Source organism: Parasteatoda tepidariorum, chromosome 4 (genome assembly GCF_043381705.1).
Source record: "Parasteatoda tepidariorum isolate YZ-2023 chromosome 4, CAS_Ptep_4.0, whole genome shotgun sequence".
Taxonomy (NCBI): Eukaryota; Metazoa; Arthropoda; class Arachnida; order Araneae; family Theridiidae; genus Parasteatoda; species Parasteatoda tepidariorum.
The window spans coordinates 88,509,574-88,526,659 of NC_092207.1; positions in this window are offsets into that span (position 1 = coordinate 88,509,574).

A 17,086-nucleotide genomic window follows, 5' to 3' on the forward strand; every position below is an offset into this window, starting at 1 on the left:
GACCATTTATGTACGGCTTTGTAGTTACATATTATAGTATTTTTGAAATGTATGTTAAGTAATAACACGTTCTAAAATGCAGGTAAAACATGTTTGATCTTGCAGCTTTAGTATGCTTAAAACTTATGTAAAATACATTTAATATTATTATACACAATTACAGGATGTGGGGTAGAGTATTGATTGACCTAACTTCTTTCTTATCTTTGCTGAGAGAGAAATCAACTTTTTTTATTTCATTCACTTAGGAACAAATTTGGTGCACAGCTGTCACCATACAAATTTGGTGTTTAGTTTTCACCATTTTTAGAGTTGAGGTAAACTAAAATGTTTTACAGTGTATGTAGTCGCATTTTTGATTTACTTTTTCACTGTTATAGCTTTATTTATTTATGTTTGGTTTGTTTGTTTACTGACAAAACATATTTTATGAGCATTAGAATTAATTTATTGGCTTCATTGCAAAAATATTCCGTTTAAAAAGCAAGAACATCTTTAGTAATATATTCGCTCTAATTCTTTTAAACAATTGTTATTTAGTTGATTACATATAATTTTTTGCTGTATAATAACAGTTTTCTACTTAAATACGTATTTAGTTTAACTCGATTGTACACCAAAATTGTTTACAGTGTACGTGACTTTGTTTTGTTTTCTTTTCTAAATTTCAATAGTACGCAGTCATAATACGTGAGGACCTCATTATTATGCAAAAAAATACGACATGGTTACATAAAATTAATCATTGTATAAGAGTAACAAATAAACACTATGTAACTTGGAGATGTTGGTTGCCTTGGTTAAGCTAAAGAAATCTATAGTTTTTTATGTTTAATCATCCGCGTCTTTTCATGATTACTACACACTATATAAACACGACCAAGTACCTAGTCCTATTTTTAGGAGTCCATCTTTTAACGACTATGTAAAGAATGCCACGTAATTTGCACCCAGGACAGATGATGGGGACAGTGTTTTGAGCTGACACTGTCTACAAACTTCTATACCACAATCAACTAAAGGACTTTCAGTCAAGTCAGATTTTACGAGCACCTTGTTGTGTATGCACGCTGGCTGCTTTGTCGGGTTCCAGGATCGAACTCACTACCACCAGCTCTTCAATTAGGGATGAGGGCGACGTCTTAATCGACTGTGCCGCCGGAGGGCGTCATGTTTAGTACAGTGTTGGTAAGTTTAAACGTCAAAGCTTCCATTTTTTTTCCTGATGTTGTTGTTGTAGTTAATTTACGTCGCACTAGAGTTGCGCAATGGGCTATTGGCAACGGTTTGGGAAACATCCCTGAGGATGATCCAAAGACATGCTATCACAATTTTCATCCTCTGCAGAGGGGATGGCACCCCCGCTGCTGTAGCCCGCCGACCTGCGTGCGAAGTCGAGCACTTTACGGTAGAACAGTTTAACGAGGATCAATACCGCCCACCCTCAGTCCCTACGCAGACTGATCCAAGTGGTCACCCATCCGCACACTGACTGCAGTCAGTGATGCTTGCCTTCGGTGATCTGCTGGGAACCGCGTCTTAACGATAAGTTCACTGCGGGACACTTTTTTCTTGAAGGAAACATGATATACGATCAGGATATTTTATGTGCATGAAAAATATGATATAGCATAGTGTAAATGGAATCTAGAAAATTAATTTATAAAGATTGTAAAGGAATACTAAAATCAACATTATCAATTAAATCCGTTAAATATTAAGAATTAGTTGCTACTTTGTTCAATAAAGAAAGAGTACTACCACATCTGCGAACAATACTGCCAGTGAATTTTAGAACAGAATATGATTATGCTTATTCGAATGTGTTTCGTTTATTAAATGGTCACTTTTAAATTAAATTTAAACACTATGTAACAATACTAAACTCAATTTTCTGAGTTTATTGATGAGCATTAACTATGTGTTCAATGAAGTTTGTGACCGTAACAATAATAATAACGAGATGTGTGTCTATTTTGTAGGAAGAAATATAAAAGACAAATAATATAAAAATATATTATCCGCTCATTTTAAATGTTTTCAATTTTACCAACATGCGTGATGTCACACTTATTGTTATCCACTCTCCTCCTTGCCGCAAATTGTCACATTTTCAGATGCCTTTTCCCTCCCTTATAAAGATTAGATCATTTGTGTACGGCCCCCATTTCAAATATTTCAATTATCCAAAGAAAGTCCGGTCTCCATTATTTTTGATAGTAGTGATCCTCCGCTCCAAGTGTGACATCTTTTATGTATGGCCGGCCCCTATTATAATATTTTAGTTAGCCGAAGTGAGTCCAGTCCCAATTATTTTGGATAAACATGATTTCACCCCGACTCTAAGCATGACAACATTTGTGCACGGCCCCTAATTCGAAAATTTCAATAATCCGAAGAACGCTCGATCTCCATCATTTTTGATAATTGTGATCTTTTCATACCCTCCCAAGGTGTGACATCTTTTATGTACGGCCCCTAATTCGAATATTTGAGCTAGCCGAAGTGAGTCCAGTCCCAATTATTTTGGATAAACATGATTCCTCGCCCGACTCTATGCTTGACAAGATGTGTGTACGGCCCCTAATTCAACATTTCTATTATCCAAGGTAAGTTCGGTCTCCATTATTTTGATAATTGTGATCCTTTCATTCCCTCCCCAAGTGTGACATATTTTATGTACCACCGCTAATTCGAATATTTGAGCTAGCCGAGTCCAGTCCCAATTATTTTGGATAAACATGATCCCTTCCCGGGCTCTAAGCATGTGACCATTTATGTACGGCTTTTAATTCGAATATTTCAATTATCTGAAATAAGACCAGTCTCAAATATTTTGTCCACCTGAGCTCCTATTGTAATTCCTGGAGTTTCAAACTAGTACAGAAGATTCAATAAATGAGCCACCTACTTTTTAAATCTATTCACATAACATTGTTGATTTCACATAACATTGTTGATTTCACAAATTGTGTTTTTGTTTTATGGATGAACACTATTTGTTTTCTTCGTTAAGTAATGAGAAATAATAATAGTTACAAATCAAAATGCATTTTGCAATTTTAATGTCAAATACAAACTATCGACATGCGTCCTCTTTTAAGAACAAGAATATTTTTATTCCTTTTATCAGCGATTTGTCAATCCAAATTGATAAATTAGAAGAAACAACATGTTCCAGCTTTCACTGTTCGAAATCCATTTAACTTTTCTTAATTGCATATGCTTTTACTTGGAGACTTATTCCTACGGTTGAATGAACAGACTTGGTGAAAGGTCCAATCAAACGCTTAAACTTTCGAGCACTGTCGGGCCGTAATGGGTATTATGGGAATTAGAAAGAGAGTGGGACGCCATCCACGAATGGGAAGTTAAGCGCAATTCGTTGGAATATGCAAATTGCCTTATTATCTCCCCATAATTATGATAAATGTAAAGCGACTGGACCGATGGGATTTCTCCCTCTGAAAAGAAAGATTTCGGTTGTATGGGAAAAGCTGCTTGGAATTCACAAATTTAAATGAAAGTTTTGAAGATGAATTGCACACCTTGTTGCACATGGAATTACCTGAATCTCGGGGATTGGCTAAGCTTGATGAAGTATATATAAAATTAACTGGGAAATGTAAATGCAAGTTAAATAAAGAAAATGGTGTTTTGTCTTGTTTAAAGTGAACTACATGTTTAATTGAATCGGTGTTTCAAACTAATTTCGCTTATGCATTTATTAAATTCATTTATTTTATAGTTTTTTTTTAATGTTAACTTTCAATAAGATATGTCAAAGTTTGGTGTAGTTTTTAAACTAATTTGTTTTACTTTGTTTTTTTCTCTCGTTATATTGCCTTTTACTGGAATTTTAAAGTTTTCGTGTGGTTTTTTAGTACTGTTTCTGTAGAACATTGTTAAAAATTCTATATTCCGATTTTAGACGACAAAATTGGCTCCTGTATCATAAAGTTTTCTATATAGTTTCTTGGAAGACTTATGCTTAAGAAACATGTATAAATATGCAGTATACTGTCTTATGTATCGAACACAGCAAACTATTTTGAAAGAAAACGATACTTTAAATATAAATTCAGGATTTTTTTTTATTGTGTCTTGATTTCTTATGCTAGGAAGGTTCATTTTGCATCTTTTAAGTATTATACTTACCATCAATGAAAATAGAAATTTTGATACAATAATATGGAAATATTATTTAAAATTTTTATTCATAGCAACTTTATTTTATAATAATTGAGGGGGAACGACATAGTAAAATTATCAGAAATGAAAAAAAATATTCTATTTTTTGATTGTTTATCGTTTTAAGATTATTGAACTAAGATATTGAATTGATTTCCGTAAAAGTGTAAAAGTTATAGAATGAAAAGTCAAGAGCAGTGGGCAACGCAGGACGTGCTGTGAAATGCATGAACAAATGAATTTGCCAGCTCAGTTGATCAATGGATTTGCTCACTATTTTATTCTTTCGTTTATACTATCTTTTTAACTATTTTATTGAGATAATTTGTTTAAATTATGTAAGAAAAAGAATCTAAGGCATTTTCAATGTAAATAGTTGAAATTTCAACTCATTTAGCTGTAATACTTTTTGATGAAGACTGCGAAGGATTATTGAAAGTTTTGGAACAATTAGAATTAAATGTATAGGCCCAGTAGCCAAAGTCTAAACTCAAAATGAAGATGATCTCAGAATTTCGGCTGCATTCTAAAATCATATGAAGAGTCACATGAGGATAGATCGACTAGGAAAAGGACTAAACTAGCACTTGAAGACTGTTAAAAATAATGAAGAAGTACTTAGGAATCTGATATTGATGCATTATAGTTAGCTGAAAAATTTGATATATTAATATAGATTATGGATCGCCAAAGTTTACAAGCAATTCACTCAAAACTATGTTTTTCTTACTTATCATACTCGTCATTCTTACTGCATCTTTAAGACATTTCCTTCAAATTTCAACACAATTTTCATAATAAATGTAGTTTTAAGTTAGAGACTTTTTCATTGGGTTGACCGGTTTTGAGTAATACACAAAAATATTGCATACTTTATGTCATTTTTTGATTCTGTTTTGCAAAACATCATCATTTTGTTCAAATATTTATTTTATAACACTCAATAAAAGAAAACTACATTCGTGTAGTTCGAAAAAAAGAAAAAAATCGAAACTGAGTTTCGTTGATAATGTTTTTCAACTTATGAGTACAGCAAGTTGTGGATACTTTTAAAAATAAGTTATAAACATTGTATTATATGTACTAGTTCATAAAATTTTTGAATTCGCAATATGATAAAATGAAGATTAAAATATGTACTGTAAAATAAAAAAAATTGCATTAAGTTAAGTTTTTCACAATCATCGCAATATTCATTAAAAAATCGTCATGTTTTACAGTCTTCCACTGTGTGAAATTAACTCTTTTAAATTAACTTTCAATATTAAACTAGAATAGAAGTTAAGGAAAAGAGAAAATAGTGTCAGTTGAGAAGGAGCTAAAGGAGTCAAGTGGAAAGGAGCTAAAGTTATTATTAAAGTTATTCCAAAGCTCCTGCATAACTCAGCCATTTGCAAACATCTTTTAAGATGACAATTCATTTGCTAAATTAGAACTCTATGAAGAATTTTTTTTAGGTATCTTTAAACTTGATTCTTATCTTTGTATTTCCCACATTTTTAACATTCTTTAGAATTTTTTGTTTACCGAAATTAATTTTTCCAGTAATTTAAATATCAGTAATTAAAGTGAAATCGAAAAAACATTTTATACATACCCTTTCATAATCCAAAGATCTAGCTGCATTATTTGTGAGTGAGACTTCTGGTACATTTCTTCAAAATATAATTTTATTGTAACTCTTCTGGAAAGTGTGAAATCTGAGTTTTTCTCTATATTAATATTTATTGAGATTATCCAAGTAATAAATGATAAGTTTAAAGCATAACAATGATATATTTGTCAAAAACGGAAAATATACTCGTTCGTTAAAATGAACTCTTAAGAGATTAAATAAAAAGAAACTTGAAACAAAATTCCAATAGAATAATTTTCATAATTCCCTATGAGGTTAACTGAGTTCGAATTCCAGCGATGGCTGGTCGTTACGAGTTCCACAACTGACTCGTACCGACCACAATGCTTACGTAAAAATATCTTCAGTGATCATGGGCTAGAGTCCCCTTGCAATCAGGCTAACCGTGGGAGGTTTCTGTGGTTTTCTTCTCGAAGTAACACAAATGAGGGTTAATTCCATCAAAAGTCCTACACGAAAGCGAACTTCTCCAGATACTTGATCCAGGAGTTAACTTGTTTTCTGGATTAGGTTCAAAATTACGAGGCTAATGAGTTGAACAATGGTAGTCGTAAACTCAAAATTGTTCGGCTGTTCAACGACGGTTATAAAATATGAAATAAAATGACGCAATTAGTGGTTCAAGGTATAGAGCATTCGCCTTTCAATGAAGTAACCGGGTTCGAATACCAGTGATGACTGCTCAATGCGAATTTCGCAACCAACTCGCACCAACCAGAGTCCTGACGTAAAATATTCTCAGTGGTAGACAGATCATGGTTAGAGTAACCCGGCCGTTAGACTAACCATTTGAGGTTAGTGGTTTTCCTCTCCGTGTAGCATAAATGCGGGTAAGTACTATCAAAAAAATCCTCTGCAAGAACAAAATTTCTCCCAATACTTGATCTTTGAGTTCCCTTGTCTTCTGGATTGGGTTCAAAATTATGGAGTTGAACATTGATAGTCGTAAACTCAAAATTGGATCAGCTGCTCAACGACGGTCATAAAATAAAATACCTGACAACGCAATTAAAAATAAAATTACACTAGAGTTAAAATAATTCTGAAAAAGTAATAATTCAAACAAAGAAATTCGAAAAATAATATTTACGGTTTTAAGCATTAAGTATCTTTTCGCAAACTGTAAACTTTATAACGATAAGAAACTTTTCAAGTATGTTATCTTGAACCCTAACTTTAAGACTTATAGCAACTTGATGGACTCGTAAACAAATTCCAAATGCAATTAAAATTTAGAATACGTAACACAATTAATGATTTCCAACAATTACGATAACATGATGTACGTAATCTTGGTTGCTGCCTCCGATACAATATAATTGGTCGTTGAAGCAGGAACTTAATGGATTGCGGTGACAGTTTTAAATTTCTGAGGCCGATCAATTTTCTCAAAATGGCCATTATCATAGATTGCAAAGAAGAGCAATCGGAAATTGCCTGGTTCAAGTTTTCTTCCAGAAAGATGTGAAAATGAAGATTAATAGACAAACGAGATAAGCTAATGAATGTATTAAAATGTATAGCATGATTGTTACTAATTACTTTAAGCTTATTACTGTAAAATGATCCTGTTTAACGATTTCAGTTCTTGCCTAATATAATAATGATATTAAACGAGTTTTAGTTAACAAATTAATTAGATGCATGTTTGATGGAATTTGATCCCCTTCTTTAGAATTTTGAGTCTTGAGATATTTTATTATGTGCACAGTGCGCCAAAATAAAAACCGAACACCTTAATAACTTTTGTCCTAAGAGTCAGATTTTCACGAAGTAGTCTTCGTGGTTCGAGAATCTAACTTAAACTATGTCAATTAATTTGTTTAGATGATGTTTTCAGTTATGAAATTGAACATGAAAACGTACCTTTTCTGAATTGAGATTCTTATTTTAACGAATTTGATATCTCGATCCTCAAAATAGGGGGCTGGGTAGCTTTAACCTAGAAAACATAATCAAAATAGCTCAGTCGGTTCCGAGAGGTCAAAATTTTGGATATCTTATTGTTAATTTCCTTTTTTTTTGTCTATTCTGTCATATCTCTGAAATTAGTAAATTAAATATTTTTTTTTGTACAGAATTGTAAATTTTATATTTTCAAAGATGTATAAAATAAGTAAAAATTAATTTTTTGTAAGTATACATTAATATTTAGTTTAGTATGTATAATGTGCATAAATTTTTTTACATCACTGAACTATGCAATTTAAAGGGATAACGGACGTTCACAATGAGAAAAATCCTTCAAAAATCTATTAATTGGTTTTTGAGTTATTAAGAAATGTCGCATTTTACTAAATACTATGCAACTAATCCTGCTCACATCGGAGTTTGTATGGAGTAACGTAGTAAAATCTATATATCAATACGTTTTGACCAAGTTGCCCTTTCTCGTAATTGAATTTTTCAATGTTCTCGAAACTTCAAAAAGTTCCCTGCGTATTAGTTTTTGTTTTAAAGTTACGATTTTTTTTTAGATATTCCCTGATGTATCTCGTCTAATTTTAAGTGCATTTAATTAACTCAATACCTCAAATTAATTTATTAATATTTGAGCAAATATAATTTAAGTGTGTGTTTTTAAAGAAATTTTCGGTGGCGAAATAAGCATTCATTTCTTAGATTTTTCTTTAATGTCATCTGCATGTGGTTTACGAACCAAAAGTCTCTCCTGGATCATTAGTGATCATAATACAACTAGAAACATTATTATTGCTTTTACAATATTTGTGCATAATTTGTGTATAACCATAGAATATTTGTAGTTGTAGTGGTTTGTGATATTCTGGTATACTGCTTTTTCAGCATTGACAAACATGTCGTTACCAAGACTCCAATAAAAAAGTTTAGTTATCGAATTGTTAAGTTTGCTTTCTGTAGTTCTAACTGCTTTTTTTCTAAGATTTGAAACTCCACAAGACAATTATTAGTTACTACAAAAGTTTAAAATAAGTTACAAAATCTTTACATTTTTTACCAGTTTATGAACAGTTGAAGAAAAAAAGTGTGATTAATTAAGTAATAATTAATTAAATAATGATTAATTGATTAAAAATGATTAATTAAATAATGATTAATTAATTAACAAATAATTAATTTAATACTGATTTATTAAATAATAATTAATTAAATAATTAAATAAATGCAATTAATAATTAAAATTCATAATCACATATCGACGGAAGAATAAGTTTCAATTAATAGCATGTAAGGTACAAGGCAATTAAGATGCCTGAAATTTGATGCTTTTACAGAAAGCTTCCCATTATATAATTTTCTTTATTTCCACAGAATTAGGTATTGATCTCAGAAAATAAAGATTTCCGACACTTACTCTAAAACAAAGTGATTTGTTTTTCAATCTTAATGGCAGCACAGTATCATTTATCTAAGCTCGCTATCTGATCTTAGCATTAAGATGGGATCATTTGGGAATTTCTCCCCTCTCACTCTAAGCAAATTGTTCCAAAATCAGTTAATCAATCACCATTGTATTTAGTTCTTAGCTATCATCCAGTGAAGAGGAAAATCTCTTGAGAAAGATTGGAAATAAATGCAAGAAACAAAGTAAGTCTAATGTCTGATTATCCCGCATTAGAATTCGCACCATTTTCGAAGATTTAACACATCGGATTGGTTTGCATTCTTATAAGGCTTAATAAATAGAGGTAAGGAACAACAATTTGAATAAAAAAGTCTTTACTGCATTCATAAAAATTCTATTAGTCAATTGTTAGAATTTTTAGTGTTAAAAGTTTTGTTTTGTAAACAAACTGTAGTAATGTTTTGAAAACAATTACAGACAAATTCTAAAACTGATTTATCAAATGCTATTAGCAATTTTGTAAATTTCATTTTGCATGAATTTTTACTTAACTCTTCCTTTACTTAAACTAGCAACAGTCGAATTGAATCAAATATTTTTAGAACGTTTATTTTAATAAAATAAATCTGAACTGCTAGTTTTATATAAAAATATCCAAATTTTTTATTTGGTACATTAGAATGTAATAACTGTTTTGAGAAAAAAATCACTTGCTTTTCTTAAACTTCTAAAGCTGATTTTTCAAATTTGCTAAAATTTTATTCAACACGTTATTTCACAAAGCTCTTCCTTGTATTAAGCTCCTTAATTTAGTTAATTGATAATTTAAATGCATATATCTTCATTCTCTCGAAGTGACTCGATGCTACGCAACTAATTTGCCTTTAATATAATTGTAATGAATTGTAAGTAAAAACTCATTATCAACACTGACACCATCAATAATAGCACCTTTTATGATCTAATAAATATTATTACAAGTTCAAAGGGAACTCTTTATTATTAAGAAGTTTAATTTGAATGAGTGAGCTATAAGCACAAAGCATGAACTCCTTTGATGAGAGCAGATGCCTTGACAAAGCATCTGTTGATCACAAATTCAATCCCACGCAGAAACGCCTCTATCTTTGTAAATGCTATTAAATTACGTGCTGCATTCAGTTAATTGCTATCAATAGTCTAATAGAACAACCAATACTAAGTCTAGAATTGACTCGTTATTAAATTATCCTGTCTCTTAATGTTAACTTTGAAAAGTGCTATACTGATTAGTTTTAAAAACGACGATGAATTATGCGTAAATTATTATTATGCAAAGACAAAATAGCTGTTGTTAGCATCTGAACCAAAGTGTGAAATACATAAAGAGCACTAAAGGCAAATTGGTATATAATATCTGCATTCCTAAATACAATATAAGGGTTAATATATACTTAAATGTAAAGGAGAACAAAACTGGTATTAAAATCTGACGAATAGTTTCGGAGATTAATAACAGTAAAAGTGGGATTAAATGCATGAAAAAAGTTTATTTATTGAAGAAAATCTATTTTCAAGGATGACTTGATTTTGTTCAATATAGAAACTATATTTTGTTTTTTTAATTTTTGTATTATCTTCACAGTTGAGAATGATTCATTAGATATGAAAAGTTAATAGTATAATAATATGAATAGTTAAAGCAATATCATTAGATATTGTTTTAACTATTCAAAAATACTAATTTTAATTCCAGAATGTTCATATTTTTAGCTTTGCTTTTGGAAAAAGATTTTGATATATCTTATTAAATCAGTCAAGGTCAATTGATTAGCACCTGGTAAAGCATTGCTAAAATCCCATTAAATGCATGAGGATCAACGAATTTTCCTAAAACAAATTAAATCAAATATTTTTAAAAAAATTTGCCCTCAAAAGAAAACTTAAACTTGCTAATCAAAACTTAATAAAAAATACTTGAAACTGTATAATAATAATATAACAATAATGAAAATAATATAAGTAATAACAATAATAAAAGTGCCAGAGTTTAAGGAAAAAATTGTGATGTAGAATCTAGCCTTTTATATTGCATACATTAAAATGCGAGATTCAATTTGGATGTTATGCAAACTCTTATCATATTTTAAAATTCAATTATATGAATATGGAATGTGAAAAAACTTCATAGCATAGAAAACTTAGTCCAAGAACAAAAAAAACAAAGACAAAAACGTATCACTCAGAGCAAATATCATATATACACACTCTGAAAAAAAAGGATAATTAAAACTACCAGAATATAGTAAAATTTACTAAGCGTCTGACTCTATGGGAACACCAAAAAGCTCGACAATTTCCACCGAAGCGCTTTAGTAATGATTTTTGGTAAAATTAACAATAAAATATGGTTTTATTGCCATGCTTTTTTGTAGTAAATGTGCCAAAATTTCGTAATTTTAGTAATAGTACTTTAGAACATGGCATAAAAACCATTTATTCTATTAAATTTACTTTTCATTTTTGCATTTTATTACTAAATGTGTAGTATTCTAAACTATAATTTTGAAAATCGAGAATTTCTGGCAAAAATACCATATAAATGAAAAAATTACCAAATGAATGTTTTAAACAACGTATATTTTGGTTTTATTAACCAGAATTACGTGCTTTTTTAATCAAAATTGTCATTATCATACAGTGCGGTAATTTTACCTGAATTTTTCATTTGCGCAGAATGAATACATTCATTTGATAACCAAGGGAGTTGTAAATCAGAAATTTAAGGTAAATAAATTGCACTAAGATTAAATAGTTTGTTGGTAAATTGAAATATCTTTAACTTATAAAAAAACTAATTTCAGAAAACATGTAGAAGTCAAGCTGAACCTAATCTTAATTCTTCGACCAATAAATTTAACAACTTAGATGCAAACAAGATAAAAGAGTAAAATAATTAAATAAATAAATAAATGAAACAAAAATTGAAAAAATAAGTTTATTTTATAATAAATAAAGCTGCGAATCAGAAGTTAATATGCAAATAAGCTACACTAAAATTAAAATATCTTATTGGAAAATTTAAACATATTTTACTGATATAAAATGATTAAAAAAAACATGTGACGGTTAAATGACATTAATCTTAACTCTCTGTAAGATTGTTGAAGTAACAATTTTCAGACAGCTATGATAAAATGATAAAACAAAAAGCTGGCTTTAACATTTCTTTGATCTTTAAAGATCATACCGAAAAATTGAAGGTTAAAAGGAAATCATTTGAAAGCACATAATCATCTGAAGGAGTTCACAATTACAGTCAACAGTGACATTCTTAATTAATACTCCTGTCTTAGATGTGGTTATTATTTGAAGATCAAGGGAAACACTCAGTGAGCTGAAAGCTGAAAGGGAGTTTTCTTTTGTTTCCAAATCCCTAAAGAGCTATAGCAAAAGCTATGTTAAAACTCACAAAACTTTACGTCAAAATATCATGGAAAATTTTAATTGCGAAGCTTTTATTTTAGCACTCTTCATGTCATCGTAATTACAATTATACCGACATATATTTATCTTTAAGACATTTGACAAAAAATAATAGTCAATAATTTAAAAAAAAAAGTAAGATTTCACCGAATTCTACTAATGATCTTATAAAGTATACTAAATGTCACTTTTTAATACAGTAATGATAAGCAAGAGCATACACCCTTGTGCAAATTAATTGAAACAAGCTTTTTTTTCTTGTTTTTTAAAGAAGATGTTTTAGGGTTGTTTTGGTTACAATGGGGTTGGACCTTTGCAGCCTATTGACGGTATGATGCGTTCTGAGCAGTACATTACTATTCTGGGTAAAAAAGTTGTTCCAGAGTTGAAGAAACGATACCCTGATGGAACAGGGATTTTTCAACAGGATTTAGCTCCTTGCCATACGTCCAAAATTGTCAAGAAATTCATGTCTGAGAATCAAATTGAGACATTGGAATGGCCAGGGAACTCTCCGGATATCAACCCAATTGAGAATCTCTGGGCCATATGCAAGAATCGCCTATTAAATATGGACTGTACAACTATGGAGAAGCTAATCACGGCGTTAATTCATGTGTGGTACAAGGACACAAATATTATAAATGACTGTAAAAAATTAGTGGAATCCTTGCCGAATCGTGACCAAATCTTAATAAAGTGTCGTGGAGATCATATTATGTACTAAAAATTTTTGAGTTTGTATAAATTTAAATAAAATAGCATTTTCTTTAAGTTTTCTGAATTTATTGAGCTTGTTTCAATTAATTTGCACAAGGGTGTACTTACTCCTTTACGCTTAGAAATGGTTAGGTTGTCTTGCTGCAACCATAATTAAAATCTTTCATTTCAGAAAGGTTTAGTAAATACAGTAAATGCATTTCATTACTTTCAAATTGCAAATGACGAAGAAAAGATTCAATCGCCTTCTAGTGTTTAGGTTGACAACTAGTGCTGCAAAAAGAAAAGAGTCAAAATTATTATAGAAAAATAATGAATATTTTCCACTAAACAAAATCCACTTCATATTTTTGTGATGGAGGAATATATGATGAACAATATATACGAAGTTTTGAATTTTTATTTTTTGTGGGATTCCAATGGATTTCGTTAAAAGTTTTTTTTTTTAAAACTCTAAACTGTAAAACTTTTCTCATCATTCAAATAAAAAATAAAGAGTTATATTTTATTAAAAATTATTTTTGCTTCGAAGAATTATCTTAGTGTAATGAATTTTATAACTGTGTGCAACAGTAATGAATGTTTTTTTATTCGTCCTATTTAATGCGGTTCCCATCAAAAAAATTCATAAAAGTTTAAATTTTAATTATTAAAAAGTTTGTAACAGTTAATTAACCTAAAATAATTTATATTTTAGCACACTGTTAACCGGTGACGAGTTAACTCGTCTTTTAATGCTCAAACGTTGTTGACGATGAGTTAACTCGTCTTTTAATGCTCAAACGTTATTGATCATGAGTTAACTCGTCGTTATACTTGCATTATTTATTTCAGTTTATGAAGTCTATAGCAATTTAGAATGTTTATTTATTTTATTAAATTACAAAATGATATGCATGGTATACTGTTTTGTGTAAAATTGCCAGTCAACAAATCCGAAATATTAAATTATATTTCAATAATTTAAATTTTATTGAGATAAAACTAAATTTTATCGACAATAATTTTAATCCATAATAAAGCGCATTGAAAATATTTTATCAACGCAATAGAAATACTTTCCCAAACTAATTGGAGTAATTTAGTTATTGATGAAACCTTTCAAAATCCTATCTACAATAAAGCATAATGACAGCAAGCATTTTATAGATTTAATTAAAGAACTTGCTTCAACAAGTAGATGTGACATAGTTTTTAAAATAACTTTTCTACAGAAAATAGCACGATAATACATTGCATACTTTTAATTAGTTTTGGAAATTAGTTATGACCTAGCATTTTGCTATAAAATAATCAGAATTAACCTTTATTCATTATTTCCAATGAAGCTTCCTCTAAGGCAATTAGTAAAATAGTCAAACTTTAAACGTTAACAGTTGTAAAATCTGTAAGTCACTGAACAAGCATAAAAGAGTAATTCATTTAAAACGAATGACATATTATTGAGATAAAACTTTATTCAAAATTATCCGCAATAAAAATATTTTATAGATAAATTTAAAATACTGACGTTAACTAATTGACGCGACGTAGTTCAAAATTTTATCTATAATAAAATATAGTACCAACATTTTATAGATTTAATTATAAAATACACGTCAACTAACAGATGCGACATAGTTCTTTAAATAACTTTCGCATGCAGTAGTTGGCTGCTTTTACAAAATTGTTTGTTTTATTAAGACCTAAATCATTTTGTGTTCAGTGCTTCTTTCTAAATTTATGTTTCATGAAGTAATTGGAATGTTTGCATATCTGCTTCAGAACACTGGAAATACTCATTTGTTTCATCGATTATAAATGAAGGATAAATGGCCAACATAAGTAACAAACGTAAAAGTTATTTCCTGTATATTATCCGTTGTTCTTCTTCTCATTTGACTACGAGGCATGTTCTAACATGTTTAGTAGAAGCCGCAAGGCCACAAACGAGAATGGCAGATGCTAAAGTACCCCCGAAAGAGTACTTCTGCTTCATTTTGGTAACTCTAATGATCTTTGTTTTAGGGCAATAAAATGAAACATTAGCATTTTGAGTCAGAGAACATATTCTAGTTATTTCGACATTTGGATGGCGGTGGAATGTTTGCTGGCGAGTTAGTACCGTCGCCTGTTTTCTCGCCAGGCAGATTTTTAATGTTAGAATAAAAAAAAGAAGGAAGTAAAAGGCGTTGTCGATGCTTATAAATGGCCTCTCTGGGTAAATTGCAATTTCAGTTTAATGATGAAGTAAAAATGGCGCCTGAGTTTGAAGTTTAAAATTATAATAGAAACTTTCAAATTACAAATTTTAATAATGGACGAAAAATAAAATGGAATCGCAATCGGAAATAAATGTTAAAAAGATGTAAGCCAAAATTTTGAAATTAAAGTTCAATTTAAATGCGCGATTTTGTTTACAGTAAATGCTACTAGTTTTTTTTAATTGGGAACATAAAAAACAAGCTAGCTTTCATATGGATTTTTAAAGCATTATTTTCTGACTTAATTAGTGTTTACAAAATATTCAAATTTAAAAAAATATGAAAGAATTTACTAGTATTTGTTCTTAAGAAGAATACAGCTTTATTTAGAATACTGAGGACAGTAATTGCAATTTAAGTGTAATAATAAAGTAAAATAGCGTATTCATTTAACGTTTAATTAATTTATATTTTACGCTTTTAATAATAGACGTCCAATAAAAAGAATCGGAATTAAATGTCAAAGTTATAAAGAAATATAATAAAACATTTGAACGTAAATTTTCATTTAAAAGCATGATTTTGTTTACAAGTAGTCGCCTTCAGCGACAAGCTGGTCCGCTTTTTTAAATAAGAAAGTTTTGAAATCGTACAGTAAACAGTGTGTTGGTATTAATTTTTATTGCTCAAGTGAGATTGAATTTAATTTTGTTTGTTACATCGTGCTGAATGTTTTATTAAAATTTTCCCTAAGCATGCTAACATTTAAAAAAAAAAACAAATATGTATAACGCATCTCAAAGCGCTTTTGACAGATAATAAAACAAATTAGTAACTTTTAAAATCAAACTGTACACTTATTATTATGTGATTTAATGCAATTTATTTGTAAAGGTTTTTTCGTCAGAAGAAAACGAAATTTAACTTTCATAAATTTCTTTAAGTAAAATGAACTTACCGATCTAAAGCAGTAAACAATACATTTTAAAACAAAAATAAATTAAAAAAAAATAATTTAGCTTAATTGTAGAAGCTCAAGAACTATAACGATAGCATTACTAAGTAAATGAGTATTTACGTTAGAAAGTTCAAATCAGTCTCGACATTCATATGACACGTTCAATTAGTAATTAAAATGAACCTTTGATTGACAGTCAGCTTTATTAAACATTTTGAAGCCTAGATATTTTTTTTGCTGTTAAAATCTTTTCTTTTTCTAACAGTTAGGTTCAGGATTTAAGATTTAATTAATTTACGCTTTAAATGTTAATAGACCAAGCATATAGGTTTACGTTTAATGTGTTTAGACGCTGTTAATGTCCAACCTGTGGCCATTAAAAATGTCGGTATTTGTTAATAAAAGGGGCCTTTCTCATTTTCTGTGATTTTTTTGACTCCAAGGTCGGCACCAAAAGGTAATAGATTTTTTATGCGTAGTAGAATTATTAATATATGGCAAGATGCTAAATATTATTTGCAATTATATGTTATTAAAAGATATTATGTATTATTAATTATATATTATATTGACAAGATATTAGATATTAAAGAAAATTATTATTAATT